Source organism: Panthera uncia (assembly GCF_023721935.1).
Source record: "Panthera uncia isolate 11264 chromosome B3 unlocalized genomic scaffold, Puncia_PCG_1.0 HiC_scaffold_1, whole genome shotgun sequence".
Lineage (NCBI taxonomy): Eukaryota > Metazoa > Chordata > Mammalia > Carnivora > Felidae > Panthera > Panthera uncia.
The window spans coordinates 2474785-2490162 of record NW_026057582.1 but is presented as its reverse complement, the minus strand read 5'-3'; the positions used below and the strand labels follow the sequence as shown (position 1 = coordinate 2490162).

General features: G+C 43.8%; 1 protein-coding gene across 4 annotated transcripts in view; it reads left to right on the top strand.

Moving 5' to 3' along the window:
- The window catches only part of TRAF3 (TNF receptor associated factor 3), a 131438-nt gene that overhangs the window by 12332 nt on the left and 103728 nt on the right, over positions 1-15378 (top strand). The window contains exon 1 of one of the 4 annotated variants that reach the window (XM_049612096.1): positions 9618-13935. The exons of 2 other annotated variants lie outside the window; for them this stretch is intronic. The gene's annotated coding sequence lies outside the window, so the exon portion shown is untranslated. Of the gene's footprint in view, positions 1-9617; positions 14065-15378 lie in introns of those variants that run through there. One more of the 4 variants, XM_049612092.1, reaches the window with a different exon arrangement.

The following is a 15378-nucleotide window of genomic DNA, read 5'->3' as shown; positions in this document are numbered from 1 at the left end:
CGGCGAGTGCCCGGTGCGGCGCCGCCTCGCCCCCGCCCCCGCCCGGGCCCGCCCGCCCCCCGAGCGCCTCAACTTCGGAAAACTTTGTCCTCGAGGCCGGGCCCGGGGCCCGCGGGCCGGGGTGCCCGCAGCTTTTCAGGAAACGGGGTGCCGAGGCCTCCCGGGGACGCGAGCCCCGCGGGGTGGGGACAGCCGGCATCCCCCGCGAGGCCGTGTGTTCTGGCGGCGGGGGCGGGGGGGGGCCGCGCGCCGGCTGGGGGTCTGCATCCACCGAGGGGTCCCCCCGCCCCCCGGGCTGCCGGCCGGGGGTGGGGGGGCTTCTGAAGCCCTTATTTAAAAGTTTATACTGAGTCATTCCTCTGCAGATGAACCTCTGACTGATTCATAATTGGGGAGCTGCAGTGGCCTCGAAGGCAGGCGGTACTGGGATCCAGTTCGGGGCAAAATGCACACATTCCACCTTTGATTCATAGTAAAGGTCAGACCGGGCTCCCAGAGGTGCAAAAAATGAAAAGGATGCCTGCCACGGTATTTAAAATTTCATCTCGAGGCGCCAGGCTATCGCTCACGTACGCTTTGCCACGTTTTCACGCCGTCACCCCATTTGGGGACATCTATTTAATATCGAGACCTGTAGGGAGAATTCTGTGTGGAATGTTCTTTACCCTTAATTTGCAAACCTGTAAACAAAAGGGAAATGGATGAACTGTCGTGGACGTGCTTTGAAATTTAACAACCCTTCAGCTAATGCTCCGTTGAAGAAAACAGTTTTATTTCACGTTTTTCCTATGAAGCTCTGAATCAGATTTCAGAAGGAGATGGGGGTGTGTGAGTGAGTGTGAGCGTGTGTGTGTGTGTGTGTGTGTGTGTTCATTTATTTTTGTGGAGTCATAAAGGCTGTGTTGAGCGTTACCTTACCGCTTCTTAATTTACATTCACAGCATACAACAGAGGAGGAGCCATAATTTTTTTTTTTTTTCCCCTGGCATTTGTCGTGAATGCACACTGGTGAAGCGTTTGGAAACGTTTTCTGTAACCTTCTATATGGCTCTAAAATTCTTATTGAAAGAAACGACCAGGCGGACCATCGGTCGGTGCTAAAATCTGCGCGTGTCTTTCACATCTTTGAAAATGGCCTGTTAAAAAGACTGCATCATGTGTAGGATGTCTGGCAAAATAGTGCATAGCCAGTCGTTTTTCAAGCGCAAGGGGATATTTGCTTTTTTGTACTCTGTTGTGACTCTATATTCAGAATTAGTCTATAGTCGAAGAATTCTTTGGCCAAGCAAGATAAGCCTTGTTAGTAGGAAAATCAGAAAATAGCAGACAAGATTGGAAATCCCTGTGAGTAGGGGCTCATGACAAACCCTGACAGACCTGGGACTCGAGCATCACTGGTTCAAATCGGCCCTTATCACGCATGAGGTTTAAGATGTTAAGGTGTCTCACCCAGACGCCATCTGTTCCAGCTGTCACAATGCAGAAGCCAGGAAAGCAGAGAGAACTGGCAGGGAGAATTCCAGCTTTTTTTTTTTTTTTTTAAAGACATTCATGTGAATTTTTCTGTGAGGGGAAAGACGACCAGTTATTTTGCTTGGATTCTATCCATGCATTTTGGATTTAATAAGATGGCCTCACTCAGTGAGAAGGGTGTAAAGACATTCCATTGGAAACAGGCAATAGCAGTGGTCAGTTGCTTCTGTTAATAGCGTCAAAATATTCTTACTCTTGTTCGTGCCTTGAAGAAAGTCTTGCGTTCCACTGAAACATCTGGGCTGCTGCTTGCTGTTTTCCCCTGTGTTTGGGATTTTGATTCTGTAAACACCCTGGCTAAAATCCCTTTATTTTTTCACTGTGCAAACCTGAGACAGGCCTTTCTGGGGTACTGTCAGGATAGCTGTGCTAATGAACGGAGGAGGAGAGTGATTTATCACTCTCTTAAAGTCCTTCTCTATGATGTTAAAGCTGCACTTTCAGAAAGATAAAACAGTCAGGGTGGTGTTGCAAGTCTAAGCTGGCTCAAGCAAACAAAGGAAATTGCGTTAAATTTGCCCATCTCTATTTTCTCATCTCCATATAGCAGGACTCTCCAAACAGCAAGTGATCTTAACTATCAAGTATTACGCAAGAGCTGAGTTTCCGTGCACTGGTCAATTTAAGAACTATTAACTTGGTAGAGGAGACGTCTTGTGACCAAGGCCTCCTGTGTTGATTCCATAGAATCTGGACCCCTCGTGTGCTTCTTCACGAGTGTTCATAGAGGAAGAGACACTATTTGGGGGGAATGGAGGGAGAATCATAATGTTGACTTCACCTGCAGAGACAAACTGGGAAGAGAGCTACAGAGTGGGAAGGAAGGAAGTGAAGTGAGGCCAGTGGACCTGGAAGGTGACCAGAGAGAGGCAGTTGAGGCCTAACCGTGCAGGTGATGCTTAGGCTTATTCTGAGTGGGAGGAGTGCAACCACAGGGAGAGGCCAGATGCCCTGGGGCAGGAGGGCAGTAGAGAGGTGAATGGGGGTGGGTGCCACTTGCATCACAGCAGGAGGCTTTGGGTCCAAAGGAGCTAAAAGAAATAGAAGAAAGTGTAGTTTTAAACATAAAGGAAAAATGTCAGGGGCGCCTGGGTGGCTCAGTCGGTTAAGTGTCCGACTTCAGCTCAGGTCATGATCTCGCGGTTCACGAGTTTAAGCCCGGTGTCGAGTTCTGTGCTGACAGCTCAGAGCCTGGAGCCTGCCTGGGATTCTGTGTCTCCCTCTCTCTTGGCCCCATCCACTGCTTATACTCTATCTCTCTCTGTCTCAAATAAATAAGCATTAAAAAAAAAAAAAGAAAGGAAAAATGTCAGAAAACTACGTGTGCTTGTGTGATACCCATCATTCATTATTAACTAAAAAATACAAAACGTCTTTCTCATTTTAAGGAGCTTTTTTTTAATTGTTTTTTTTTGCACATCAGTATTGTAGATGACTGGGGGGGGGGGGGCGAAACCAACCCAGGGAGGGGGGGGGGGAGGGTTTTTTGGTTTTTTTTTATCATCAAGCAGGGAACATTTTTTTTGATTGGGTTTTTTTTTTTTCCTCCCTGTGCAGACACCTTGGGCTGAGGCTGGCGGGTAGTGAGATATTGAAAACGTAGGTGACTGTTGGTTTCTCACAACTCTAAAAATGAGGTGGGAATCTCTTGCTGAATTCTGTATTCCTTGAGATAAGTGGATCATTAACTGGGAGTTGGGAATCTTTTTCTCATCTAGCCTAATGTTCAGTTAATGTGCCTTGAGCTCCCGTAATGTTCTTGTTACAGAGCTAGGATGAGTGAGATTCGGCACCCGCCTTGAAGAGCCTGGGCTGCAGAAGTCCGCTCCTGTGCACAGGGAAGGGAGATGCCAGAAACCAAGGGTATGGGACCACCACAGCACCTGGACTGAAGCTTGTGGCAGGAAGGGCGTGGAAGGTGGAATTTTACCACCCTGCCCTCAGGGAGCAGTCGCTCAGCTGGAGAGCGAAGACCCACCTAAGTAGTCATAAAACCAAGTAGTCATAAAATGAATTAGTGAATTGTGTGGAAGACTGAGAGTATGGTGGAAATCCGGGAAAGGGGAAGCTCTTGGCCGGCTGTGGGTAGGTGGGGGGGGTGGGGTGTAGTCCGGGAAGGCTTCTGGGAGGTGGATGTCGAGTCCCAGCATGAGCGAGGTCTCTGGGCCTCTTGCAGGGCCCTGAGGATGGCAGGAAGGGGATTTCTCCATACCCCGCTGTGTCGGTAAGAGGAGATCTGACAATTTGCCGTCCTCCAGTAGATACAGTGCCGGCGGTGCCGCTGGTCTGCGGGGTTCCAATTGTAGTGTTTCCAGTGTTGTCCTCCCGCTCTTACCAGGCCCTTTGTGACCCTGGGGAACCGGCGTTCTACACTGCGAAGGGCCTGGTCTGCACTGGGGAACGGAGCGGTGAGTGGCAGCACGTTGCTGTCTCTACTGTTTCTCCCTGTAGGTAGAAAGGCTCAAAAAGTGGTGGTGAGGGGAGGGGTGGAAATGTTAAAAAGCACCTCCCTCAGGACCCCCTCCCCCAACCTACTGCTCTGTCATCTGTGCTGAAATGACCTAAATCTTTTTAATTCTCAAGAAATAAAAAATTGGGTCCTATGATTTCATTTCATGATTTGCATTTTTCTAGGGCTTGCTCCATGCAGGTTTTAACTTTGTGTATATATATTTTTTTTCTAATGTTTTTAATTTATTTTTTAATTTATTAAATTTATTATAAATTTAATTAATTTATTAATTATTTTTGGTGGGGGAGGGGCAGAGAGAGGGACAGAGGATCTGAAGCGGACTCTGCGCTGACAGCAGCGAGCCCCCAGTGTGGGGCTTGAACTCATGAACCATGAGATCATGACCTGAACCAAAGTTGGACACTCAACTGACTGAGCCACCCAGGTGCCCTTATACGTGTATATTTTTTAAAGGTTTTTTTTTTTTTTTTATGCTTTATTTTGAGGGAGAGAGAGAAAGCGAGTGGGAAGGGGCAGAGGGGGTGGGGGAGAGAACCCCAGCAGGCTCCGTGCTGTCAATGCAGAGCCCAGTGCGGGGTTTGATCTCATATGCTGTGAGATCATGACCCGAGCCGAAATCGGGAGTCCGATGCTCAACTGACTGAGCCACCCAGGCACCCCGTATATATTTTTTAATGCAGGTTATTGGGTAACTTCTTATGAGGCCATTCTACCAAGAGAGATATCAGGCATGCTGTTCTGATATTCTGATTTTCTTTCCAATTTAAACACTGATTCTATGGCAAAACCCAAAAGCATGTTTATTGGAAACTTGGTTTCTTTGAGTGGAGAGAAAAGCTAAATCAATTAACCAAGTGGGATAATAAAGTTTTCAGGACACTAGTAGTACCAGAGTGGTAAAAACCTGAGTCTCCAGGAGTCATGAGAATTGTAGTGAAGGTTTCCAGAGACCAGCTTTGTATTCTGGAAGGTTAATGCCCAGTAGGAGGCCTGCATACACTGTAGGTAATGAGGTTCCCATTAGACCTCTCCTGTCAGTGTTCATGTCCAGAACTGCAAGTTTGGGAGAGAGGAGAGCCACACCAGAGGCCCACACAATTCCACGTGGTTTCACTGATAGACTTGCAGTCCGCTGTGCCTTGTAGCTGCCTCCCTTGGCTGTGCCCTGCGCCCACCCCCGTCTTCTCCCTGTTTTACGGCATTAAGAGGCTTATATGACTGGAGACTTCCTTTGACACGGTACCTTTCTTGGGTGCTTTTAATGACTTAGAAAGGAAGAACAGGGCAACTAGTTCTTGTCCTTCCCTGCCCAGTAATGCCCCGAAGTCACAACTTTATTCTAGAAATTAAATTCTATCCTTTTTGGATTAATATAGCCTGATGTTTGAGATGTTATTATAGGGTAAATTAAGTCTTCTGGTTTCAGATAGCTTTTCTGTGTGGGAAAGGGCATGGCATGGCTTTAGTGTAGTATGTTGTAAGTCTCTAAGGCCCAGTAAGTTTTATTTAAAAATTCTAAAAAAGATTTATTATTTATTTTTGCCTTTTTTATTTTTTAAAGTTTATTTTACTTATTTTGAGAGAGAGAGAGAGACAGCATGAACAGGGGAGGAGCAGAGAGAGAGGGAGAGAGAATCCCAAGCAGGCTCCACACCCAGCGCAGAGCCTGATGTGGGGCTCGAACCCATGATCCTGAGCCAAAACCAAGAGTTGGACGCTTAACTGACTGAGCCACCCAGGCGCCCCTATTTTTTATTTCTTAAGTAATTTCTACACCTAACATGGGGCTTGAACTCACAATCCTGAGATCTAGAGTCACATGCTTTATAACTGAGCCAGCAAGGCGCCCCTTTATCTTAAGTTTTAATACAAATTTCACACTGTACTAGTAATATGTCTGATTTTTTTTTGAAATATAAACACACTTTGTCTCCCAAATTTTTGAGTATAGTTAATCATCCAAAAGATGCGTTTTGTTTGTCCTTGGCTTCCCTAGGACCCCTGAGGGCTCCCTTGGCATTCTACCATGTGTCCCTGGAGCTGTCCATTCCCCAGCTTGAGGAGGGTACAGATGATGGAAGGCACCAGCTTTAAATATCTGAATGCCAGTCCTGCTCTCTCTACTTGGTCAGGCTATTGGTTCTGTCTGAATTGCTTTCCCCATCTGCAAAATGAGGCAGAAAGCACCATGCACATCACGTGCTTGTTAGGAGTGAAATGGACAATAAAGCATTCTACGATGTTAACATAGAGAATCAAGATGTAGTAGAGTAAGAATGTTCAAGTCTTAGAATGTAGACCTAATATGCCCTTGCCTGTGGTAGGGACCACGGAGACTTTCTAGTTGAATTCCCTCTTTTTTTATATGAGAGGCTCGGAATGTTTGGCTGAATAACTGTCCCAAGTTGGATAATGGCAAAGCATGGACTATTCACCCAGAGTACAGATTTTTTCTTTATATGTTGTACTGTTCAAGATTTTCCCCAGGGAAGCTGCTTGGTCTCTATTCTGACTTGGGATAATTGAGACTTATTTGATCAGCACACATTTTTGAGAGCCTACTCAAGAGCTGTGCTAGCTGTCAAAGCTGAGTAGTCAAGTAAACTGCTGTCTGATCACCATCCTCGAGGAGCTTATGGAAGGTGGTGAGCCGGAAGAGCCACTGGGTAGGCCCTGTGTGGGTAGAACGGAGGTGCTGAGAGAGTGGGGGGGGGGGTGCCGTGTCACTTGGACTGCGGGCTTAGGAGTTGTTTCCCAGGGAGGACGACCATCAGCAAGCCCGCAGAAGAGAAAGGGAGGCAGTGGCTGGCAGAGTTGCGTGTCAGAGTCTGAAGGCGCTCCCTGTGGCTGTGTCGGGGAGAGTGATCGAGAACAGGGCACTGGCTGCCTTTGGGTGCCACCTCTGTGCCAGCCTAACTTGGAGTAAGAGTTATTCCCATTTTACAGATGAGAACAGTGAAGAGCGATAGGCCTGTTGGACTCCAGAGTTCCTGTTTTCATTACTGTGCCGCGTGGTCAGTTTAAGCTGAGTTACAGTCCTGTTTTGGATTTTGTTCACATTCTAGACTTTTTAGTTTTGCTTTCAGATTCTAACGTTTTAGTTTTGCTGGTAAATAGTACTTTTTAAATAAATTATGTATTTTTCCAGCATATGTTTTTCCTGTAGCCTTTCCTTCTAACATCTGTTTTGCCTTCATTGACTCCTTTTTCTAGCTGGTATTCCCTCCATTTCTTCTTTCTGTTTTGAGTTATTTTCTTATAGCAGCAACATTACATTCAGTATCCTTTAACAAATTCAGTTAAGATGTTCTTTACCCCTGTGGTTCAGATGTTGCTTACATCTTGCTGAGTAGCAGTCCCAAACCTGATTTACTAATGTGTTTTCTTTCCCCTTTCCCTCTCTTAATTTGCATTTAAACGGGTAGTCAAGTAATAATGATAGTGTTTAGTCATTATGTTTTTATAAGGTTTTACAAACATTAGCTTGTTAGTGGTGAACAAGTCCCCGGTGCCTGGTCACTCTGTAGAGAGCATAACGCTTGCAGTCCAGCACAAATTTCTACCCATTCATCTGGAATTTAATTATGACTACGGATTACTTATGGGAATAGAAGTTAAAGGCAAAGAAGCCTTCTCCACAATTAGCGAGGAAATGATGTTGTTGACTCTTTTGGAGAAGATTTTAAGTGGCTCTTCTGCTAGAACCACTGTAAAGTTTTGAACACAGAACTGGGAAGGGTCAGTGATGGCTGGGTTGAGGGGGGAGGCTTGTTTCATGGACATCTATCTGTACCTGCTCCAGGAAGGGTTGTGAATACTGGCACACATCTAGGCCCCAAGGCCACAAGGTCAGGTTCCTGGAGTGATACAGGGTAAATTCCTTAGTTCTTAACATGAGTTAGACTTCTTGGGTGCATGCCATGGTATTGGATAGCAAGGGCCTTATGTTCCTGGAGCCTGTTCTGCCTTCTTCAGGTTGAGGAATGTTCTGGTGCATCTTGGATGTGTCTCTAGTGTTGAGATGACAAGCTTCTCAAGGACAGGGTCACTTCATCATATTTTCGGTGTGGCCTAAGATGCACTCAGTAACAATGAGACATTTATGTGTGGGAGGAGTATGGGTCTGAAATCAGGCCTGATTTGAATTCTGGTCCTTCGTTTAGCTTACTTATCCTTTGTGAACCTTAATTTTTCTCAGCCATGGAAAGGTAATTGTGAGGAATAGAAGTGAGAATGTGAGTGAATGTGAGAACCCAGCATATTGTAAGTGCTAATTCCTTTCCCTCTTTCCTTTCCTGAGTGATTTCCTAAAGGGAAAACCTGCCTTGTTAGCAAGGGGAATGACAGGCTGTCTTGGGAGTGTGGCTTGGCCCTGGGAGACTACCCTGCAGGTAAGTGTAGAAGCAGCGTGTTACTGGACCATAAAGAAATTACTCATAATAAAGAGTAAAATGATTTGTAGAAAAGGAATTTTTTGCCTGTGATGATTTTTGATAAATTAAAATTTATGTTTTAATTTCAGTAGATTATTTTTTCTGTTATTTAGCAGAATAATGTTCTTCAGTTCGTTCTCATCTCTGTTCAAATGTCACTTCTTTCAGGAGGTCTTCCCTGAACACCCTAATTAAAATAGTCCACGCTCACTCTGTAGTCTCTTACCTTGCTTTCTAAATTTGTAACAGAAAAGTTTTGTTCATCATCTTAACCCGTGTACTAGGAGAGCGCCTGGAGTGTGGTAGGTACTCAGGTATTTGTATGGATGAATCAGTACACTGTAGCCTAACCACGTTTTCTTTTATTGAGGCAAAATTCACATTAACATACAATTAACCGTTTTAGAATGTACATTTCAGTGGTATTTAGCATATTCACAATGTTGTGCAACCACCAGCTCTCTCTAATTTCAAACCTTTTTCATCATCCCATAAAAAAACCTTATGCATTAAGTGATCATTCCTTACTCTGTCTTCCTCCCAACCCCTGGTAACCTCTCATCTGCTTCCTGTCTCTATGGATTTGCCTGTTCTAGCCATTTCATATAAAAGGAGTCATACAACAGGTGACCTTGAATGTCTAGCTTCTTTCACTTGGTTTTTGAGGTATATCTAAATTACAGCATGTATAAGTGTTTTGTTCCTTTTTATGGCTGAATAATATTCCATCCTGTGTATATATCACAAGTTATTTATCCATTCATCCACCGATGGACATTTGGATTGTTTTCCTCTTTTGGCTATGATGAATAATTTGTGTAAGTTTCTGTGTAGACATGTGTTTTCATTTCTCTTGGGTGAAATACCTAGGAATAGAATTGCTAGGTCATATGGTAATAATTCTGTGTTTAACTTATTCCCACCACAGACGTCCTAGGGTTCCAATTTCTGTACATCATTGCAACATTTATCTATCTAAGCTAGTCTAGTGGATATAAAGTAGTATCTTCAGTGTAGTTTTGTATTTCCTTAATGGCCAGTGATACTGAACATCTTTTAATTTATATCTTTTTTGGAGTGATGTGCACTTAAGCCCTTTGCTCATGTTTTAATTGGGTTATCTTTTTGTTGTTGAATTGTAAGAGTTATATATATGTATGTGTATATATATATATATATGCACACACACACACGTGTATGTGTGCGTATATATATATATATACACATACACACATACGTACATATGTGTACACATGTGTATGTATATATATATATGTACACATACACGCACATACATATATACTTAATCTGTTTCAATTTTGAGAGAGAGAGAGAGAGTGTGTGTGAGTGAGTGAGTGGGGGAGGGGCGGGGTGAGAGAGAATCCCAGGCAGGCGCTGCACCGTTAGCACAGAGCTGGACATGGGGCTTGATCTCACAGATCACAAGATCATGACCTGAGTGGAGATCAAGAGCCGGATGCTCAACCAACTGAGCCACACAGGTGCCCCAGGAGTTCTTTATGTATTTTGAATATTAAACCCTTAGTAAATATATGGTTGACAAATATTTCCTCCCATTCTGTAGGTCTTTTTTTCAGATTCTTAATAAGGTCCTTTGGTGCACAAAAATTCTTACTTTTGTTAATTCCAGTTGATCCATTTCTTTTCTTTCTGTTGCTTGTGCTTTTGGTATCAAATATGAGAATCCATTGACAAATCTGAGGTCATGAGGATTTACCCCTATGTTATATAGTTTTGACTCTTACATTTAGGTCTTTAATCCATCCATTTTGAGTTAATATTTGTATATGAAGTGAAGTGGGAGTCCCACTTCATTCTTTTGTATGTGGTTATACACTTGTCTCAGCACCATTTGTTGAAGAGACTGTTCTTTCCTCATTAGATGGTCTTGGTACCTTTGTTGGAAATCAGCTGGCCATAGATGTTTGAATCTATTTTTCAACTCTCAGTTCTGTTTTATCAGTCTGTCTTTCCTTTTGCCAGTGGCACACTGTTCTGATTACTGTAGCTTTGTAGAAAGTTTTGAAGTAGTAAGAGAAGTATGAGTCTTTCAATTTTATTTTTCTTTTTCATTATTGCTTTAGCTACTTGAGACCCCTTGCAGCTTCATGTTAATTTGAGAATCAGTTTTTCTCTCGCTGCAAAAAGAGGTCGTTGGAATTTTGATAGGGATTGCATTGAATCTGTTTTGGGGAGTTGCCATTGTAACACTGCTAAGTGTTCGAATCCATGACTGTGGGTGTGGGTGTCTTTCTACTTATTTACATCTTTAATTTCTTTTAGCAAGATTTTGTAGTGTCAATGTATAAATCTACCTCCTTGGTTAAATTTATTCCCAGGTATTTTGTTCTTTTGGATGTTATTGTACACAGAATTGTTTCCTTAGTTTTCTTTAAGATTTTTCATTGCTAGTGTATAAAAACACAATTGATTTTCGTGTGGTGACCATATACCCAGACTTTGCTGAATTTGGTTATTATTTTTCTAGTAGTTTTGGGGATTTTTTAAAAGTGTTTTTAATGCTTATTTATTGTGAGAGAGAGAGAATGAGCAAGCAGGGGAGGGACAGAGAGAGAGAGAGACAGACAGACAGACAGAGACAGTGAATCCCAAGCAGGCTGTGTGCTGTCAGTGCAGAGCCTGATGCGGGGCTGGAACCCAAGAACTGTGAGATCATGACCTGAGCCAAAACCAGGAGTCGGACACTTAACCAAGCCACTCAGGTGCCCCAGGGGGGTTTTCCATGTATGTAGATTTTCTATATATAGAATCATGTTATGTACAAATATCGTTTATCTTTTTCTTTCCTTTTATCCTTTTATTTCCTTTTTCTTGCCTAATTGCTCTGGCTAGCACTTTTACTAGAGTGTTGAATAGCAGTAGTGAAAGCAGACATCCTTATCTTGTTCCTGGTATTAGGGGAAAGTTTACATACAATCTTTCACCATCGATTATGAAGTTAGGTGTGGGTTTTATTTTGTTTTTGTTTTAAAGAAATGCCCTTTTCATTTTAAGGACGTTCTCTTCAATTCATAGTTGGCTGAGCATTTCATCATGAAAGGATGCTGAATTTTGTCAGATGCTTTCTATGTTTCTATTGGTAGGATCATGTGGGTTTTTTCCCTCTTTATTCTGAGTGTGGTGTTTTACATTAATAGATTTCTGCATGTTGAACTACCTTTGCTTTCCTGGGATAAATCTCACTTTGTCCCGGTGTATAATCATCTTAATGTCTTGTTATATGTGATTTGCTCCTATTTTGTTGAGGTTTTTACATCTATATTCATAAGGGATATGGGTTTTTAGTTTTTTTGTGGTATCTTTGTCTGGCTTTTGTATCAGGTTACCAACTGCATTTTGACTGGACATAGGCTTCTTCAGAATTTTGAAACCTGTCCTCTCTTCCATGTGTAGAAAAATTTAGGAGAGTTTTCAGGCAGACGGGATGACGATGATCATGCCACATACCTCCACAATACAAGGCTGCCCGTCATAGCTTATCACTGGGAAAATCCTGGCTGATACTACCACCATAACTCTGTTTCTACCAGTGGAGAATGAACACTATTCCTGATGCCAGGACAAGAGAGAGATGTGCCTGTCGCTTTGTGAAAAAGCCACAGATTGTTCTGGATAATGATAGTTGAATAACAAACTGCCCTAAGTATTAGTGACCTAAACCAGCAGTAATCTGTTATTAGATCTTATGGTTCTGTGGGTTGATCAGGCAGGGTTCAGCTGGGTGATTCTTCTGCTCTGTGTGGCATTAGCCAAGGTCACTCACTGGTGTTTATCTGGCGTCTGGTGTGGAGGTCCAGCATGGCTATGCTCCCATGACTGGATGGTTGGAAGGCCTAGCTTTTAGTGGTTCTTCCTTTCCATGTACTGTCAGGGCCTCTGCAGATGGCCTCTCTGCTAGGGTGGTCGGATTTCTTACATGACAGCCTAGGATTCCTACAATGAGTTTTTTAGGAGAGGAAGCAGAGGCTGACAGATTAGTGTTAGTGTTATTCCTACTATGTTCTATTGATCGAAGAACCTGCGAGGTACTCCCAGGTTTAGGGAGAGGAGACACATTGCTTATCTCTTGTTGAAAGGAGTGTCTGTTTGTGGCCATCTTTACCCACTGCACATGTTGTGGTTTGATTCCAGTGCTATCAACAGTGTATGTTGTATATGCTTCATAAGACAGGCTTTTGCGGGCTAAAATGGAAACCCCAACTGCTGTGTTACCTGTTTTCTGTGAGAAAATGCATTCTGTCTTCTGAACCAAGAATTCATGAATAAAATTTTGAAATACACCCATTCATAAAATGGTAATTCATAAAATGTAGTAAAATATATGTTTGGAGCACCTGGGTGGCTCAGTTGGTTAAGTGTCCAACTCGTGACTTCAGCTCGGGTCATGATCTCATGGTTCGTGGGTTTGAGCCCCACGTTGGGCTCTAAGTTGATAGCGTGGAGCCTGCTTGGAATTCTTTCTCTCCCTCTTTCTCTTTGTCCCTCACACTCACACTCACCCTCTCTCAAATAAATTAAAAAATAACCACACACACAAACATTTAAAAAGTATGTTTTATTTATTTAATCAGCAGAAATCCTTGATCATCTGTCAGTTTTTCAAGTACAACCTTGGGTCTATATATTTTCCCTTCCTATTCATTCGTCTTAAAAATTACTTGAAAATTCACTTTCATTTTAAAGAGTATTATGGAGTTTAAGCTTCTATCTCTCTCGGTTCTTTTTTTTTTAAATTTTTTAACGTTTATTTAGTTTTGAGAGACAGAGAGAGATAGAGCATAAGTGGGGGAGGGGCAGAGAGCGAGGGAGAGACAGAATCTGAAGCAGCTCCAGGCTCTGAGCTGTCAGCACAGAGCCCGACACGGGGCTCGAACTCACGAACCGCGAGATCATGACCTGAGCCAAAATCAGATGCTCAACTGACTGACCCACCCAGGTGCCCCGTCTCTCTCTCTCTGTTCTTAAAAAAAGCTTCATTGAGAAAATATTGGTAAGCCTACATATCCTAAATTTCCTGTTGTTCACCCTAGATCATTCTAGTAAAACCCCTAGAGACTTATTAGAATTAAGTTACGGCTGTTTATGTAGAAAAGTGTGGGATAATTTGACAGCATGTGAGGAGGTGTGTATGCGTTAGTTGTAACATGGAAATCTCATTTTCTGTAAACTGTGCTTTCTCAGCCTTTCTCAGCTGATTGTTGCAACACTATTTGAGCAAGCAAGTGTGATGAGGTCATAGAAGAGTGAGAGTGAATTTAAATAATGAAACAAGAAATCTGCCTCTGTATGGGGGCTGATGAGGGTGGAGAGGGAGGAGCTGTGTGAGTTGTGTCGTGTTCCCTCACGCGCCCTCTGCCTGCACCCGCACCCGCACCGGAGCTCCCAGAGCCCCCAGAGCCCCGCCTGCTACAGGGTTGTGATTCCAGTACCCCTGGCCAGGAGGCCGGCTTCTGGGTGAGCTTCCCAAGCTTACTGCGCCTTTGTTCCTCAACACCCGTCACTGCTGGGCATCTGACCTCCTGTCCAAAGTAGGCATGAATGAAGGGAGTCAGCGTCTTTATGGGTGATACACAGAAGTGACAGGTGCGTGAAATTTCAGGGAGTCCTGGGAGTTCCTGAGTCCCCTTCTGTCATGCCTGAGGTCAAGAGCCTGTGGTCTAGATGGTCTGAGCACTTTTACGGCGGTCAAATTTTTTTTTTATTTATTTTTCAAAAATTTATATCCAAATTAATTAGCATATAGTACAACAATGATTTCAGGAGTAGCTTCCTTCCTGCCCCTTATCCATTTAGCCCATCCCCCCTCCCACAACCCCTCCAGTAACCCTCTGTTTGCTCTCCATATTTAAGAGTCTCTTATGTTTTGTCTCCCTCCCTACAGCAGTCAAGTTTTACACACACACACACACACACACACGCACACGCGGGCACGCCCATTCCTCATTCTGTTCTTTTTATGAACTCTGTAAGTGTGCTGACTTCTGGCATATCATCAAGGAAAGAATGATTACTCTCTGCAAATCTTGGGGGTTGCTGCTTTACCTTTTTCATTCACCATTACCTCCAAGATTCTCTACACCATATGTGGTGACTGTGGCCTGGGGGTGACCAGCATAGGGGCTGAAGAAGGGTAATGAAACTAGAGGACTGGGGAGGGTGGAAACCGAGACAGGGAGGATGGGGACAGGACAGCGGCATTTCACACAGTTGTTCATGTTGTCTGGCTCCCCTGTCCTGGTTCATGTAAACGAGGCATTTCTTTGTGTTAAGGTGAATTAAGATAGTTACCCTCGCTTTTTGTCTTACGGTTCTTGGGAACTGCATCAGGTTTTAGTCACTTATATATTTCACCTGAAACAGTTGTCTGTGAGGCCTCTTCATAGAGGTCCCAATTCTGCATATAGTAAAAGTCTCTTAAAACTTTGACATTCTGTTCTTCTAAGTGTAACACTACAAATGTGAAAGTTTCTAAATTACATAGAATGGGAGAAGGCAGGAAGAGTACTTGTTGGCAGCCAGGGGCTGGAAAGTTTGGGTAGAGCTGGTGGCCTCCCTGCGGTGGAGGGAAGAGATTTACGTAGGAGTCGGGGGCCTGCAGGCTAGGCCCCACCAGCCTTTGAGACCCTGAGCAAGTTCAACCTTTGAAACCCCTATCTCCTTTCATGGCAGATAGGGATAATGGTGTCATGGCTGTTGTGAAGGTAAAATAATCAGCTTTAAAAAATTCACCAGAAACACAAAAGATGGTATTTAAGGTTAAAGGAACTTGCAGTTTTCAACCTGGAAAAGAGAAGGTGGAGGAGGGGCGCCTGGGTGGCGCAGTCGGTTAAGCGTCCGACTTCAGCCAGGTCACGATCTCGCGGTCCGTGAGTTCGAGCCCCGCGTCAGGCTCTGGGC